Genomic DNA, 3,097 nt, shown 5'->3' with positions numbered 1-3,097 from the left:
ATTTTTCAATATGATTTTGTTTGGATAGTTATTTTCTCATGAGAGATTCCAAAAGGCATAATTACTGAGTTAAAAATTTATGCTTACTTTTTAAGGCTGTTAATCTAAGTTACACAATTGCTATCCAAAAAAAATGTGCCCTCTGCCGTAGCAGGTTTGGCTCAGTGGATAGAACATCTACCTGCAGACTGAAGAGTCCCGCCCGGGTTTGATTCTGGTCAAGGGCACTTGCCCAGGTGGCGGACTCAATCCCCTGTGTGGGACGTGCAGAAGGCAGCCAATCTATGATTTTCTCTCATCATTGATGTTTCTATCTATCCTCTCCCTTCCTCTCTGAAATCAATAAAAATATATTTATACATATATAAATACATATGTATTAGTGTTTACAAATCTGTAGGGTAAGAGATGATGCCATCCTGGACTTAGGTGGGCTAGGGAGGGTAGCTAGAACACATTTAGGGGTTGATTTGATGAGAGGTGAGATGAGCGACTGGGAGGCTGTGAAAATAACTGTGACTAAGACAGTAAAAGAGAGGGAAACATTTGGAGGTAGGGAATATAGGTCATTTGGGGGCTAGTTGGGATCCAGGTGCCTTCAGGACATGCAAGTTCGAGGGGCTATGCTGATTTGAAGATACTCAACAGGAAAGGTGTTGGGTATCTTGCAACTGGTACAAGGATCCTTGTTGAAATAACCATCATTTTCCTTGAATTTATACTCCCTGGCCTGGACACCTCTTAGGCTTAGTCATTACATATTATGCCCAGTGTGTTTTTAAATATATTTAGTACATTCCGAACAAGTCTTCTTTAATTCAGAAATGTGAAGGCCTTAACCACTATTCAGCCAGAGGGTTTAAGCTAGACTTGGCCCTATGGAGATGGGAGGCTGGATGTGCTGAGTGCCTCCTGAGTATGTAGCTGCGTGTGCATGTGCTTCTTTCTCATGCACACAGGTGCACGTGTACTGGAGTACTTGGAAGGATTAGAAGAGCAAAATATTACCTTGTGTCATCCTGATGAAATGCTGATGACAGCAAACTTGCAGTCGCCTCTAGAGGAATAACTGTCCATGTCGCATGGGGACTGTGTGTGGAGTTTAGAAAGGATTGCTCTTGGGAAGCAGCTCAAAGTCATGAGGACAGCAGGGCTGTGCCACACGGGCCCCACAGTCATTAGGCTGGGTCCCCAGGCTCCGTGACTTCAGGGACTTCATCACAGTCCTCCTACCTGCATCAAGAGAAGGGCCAAGTACAAGCACTTTCAAAGGAAAGATCGGCCTTCAGTGAACAGACGAGGATAATTCAAACTTCAGCAAAGTAGGTCACTTGGGAACTAATTCGAAGGTTCTCTGAACAACAATTGCTGAATAACTCTATTATTTTTCTCTGTTTACAAATGTAATTGGTGCCCACTGTCAAAAATAGAAAAAATGGGCAAGTTTTGGAAAGAAAAATTACCCATCATCTAACTACTAAAGTTAACCAAAATGAAAATGTTGCTTCATTTCAGGATGAAATGAGGTTATTCATGTTTAGAATTTAGAACAGTGACTGGAACATGGTAATCACTCAAAGCATGTAATTGCTTATTTTTAAATACTCATCTGAGAAGTTGTTCTTATTAATTTTTAGAAGGAGAGGAAGAGAGAAAGAAAGAGAGAGAGAGAGAGAGAGAGAGAGAGAGAGAGAGAGAGAGATCAGATAGAAACATGGATCGGTTGCCTTCCAAAGGCCCTGACTGGGTGTCAAACCCACCACTTAGGATGTGCCCACATAGGGAATTGAACCCGAAACCTTTTGATGTACAAGATGAGGCTCCAAACACCTGAGCCACCCAGCCATGATCATGTTATTGATTATAATTATTCCATTAGGCTTAGGAAAGTCTTTAGTTAGTAGGCTTAGGAAAGTCTTTCCCTTCCCAAAAACCTATGATTCATCTAAATTTTCTTCTGGTATTTACACGTTGATTTTACTGTGTGTATGATACATAAACACCTACTCATTATAACAATTCCTACATCATACAAATAAGTAGCATAAATGGAAATGCATTCCTTCACACACTCCCGTGTCTCAGTGAGATACATAAAAGCAGCATATGGCCTCAGTGCTCATTTGTCACATCCTATTTCATTCATTGAACAGTCACTTGCACCTCAGAAATGTCCCTCAAAAAATTCATTCCTTGAGTCTTGGGCTGCATAAGCAGAGAGGTGTGTCCAGGTGAAAACTTCCCAGTAATCCCTGATCCTCCACACCCCCTTGCACAAGTTGTGTGGTCACAGGAAAAGAGGGGCATGCAGGGAGAAGGAGGGGAGCACAGGCACTGAGTACAGAGGTGTTCACTGCAGCAGGGTGGTGTCAGGGGACATGAGGGGCGCAGGGGCCCAGAGTCTCAGCAGAAATAGGCAGCCTGCAGGTGATGGTGAGCAGGAAGACACCAGAGATAAGTAGACAACACAGGAAGGAGCTCATTAGCAGGACAAAGCAGGGCCTGTCATGTGTCACCTGTCCAGGCTGCTTTTCCCTCCTTGGCCCCATGTCAGCCTGACCCAGTTATGCCAGTCCCTGGGGGTCCTCCTTGTGACCACACATGTTCACCCTCCACATCCAGTCCTTCCTGGAGTCTGTGGCTTTGACCTGCTAACAACTACTTCCTGTGTTTTCTCTTGAATCCCTTCACCCACCTGCCCGGCTTGCTGTGTTCCTCTCTGGGATTCTGGGATCCTTTCTCCCCAAGGAAGTCAGCTCCCTGGGAAAAGGCTTTCTGCTGGCTGCCCTCCCTGCTGTGTTATTCCCAGTTCCCAGAACAGTGTGGGGTGCAGAGCCCGCAGAACAAATACTTGCCCATGGAAGCAGCTGGGTGTGGGGAGGCCTCCCCTGTACCCTCCGTCCCTTCCCACTCTTCCATCCCACAAAGACAAGCAGAGGTGGAGCAGGTGCCGGCTTTGGGAAATGGCATGTCTATGGTTACCTAGGCAGAAGCTTTTTAGCAGAATAAGAATGTCCCCACTGCTCCTGCCCTCCCCACCCCGCCTCACCCCTCCACCTGGTCTCAAGGTGTGGAGAAAGTCACATCAGAATCCACG

The sequence above is a fragment of the Plecotus auritus genome (genome assembly GCF_963455305.1).
Source record: "Plecotus auritus genome assembly, chromosome: X".
Taxonomy (NCBI): Eukaryota; Metazoa; Chordata; class Mammalia; order Chiroptera; family Vespertilionidae; genus Plecotus; species Plecotus auritus.
Note: the sequence above shows the minus strand (reverse complement) of the source record.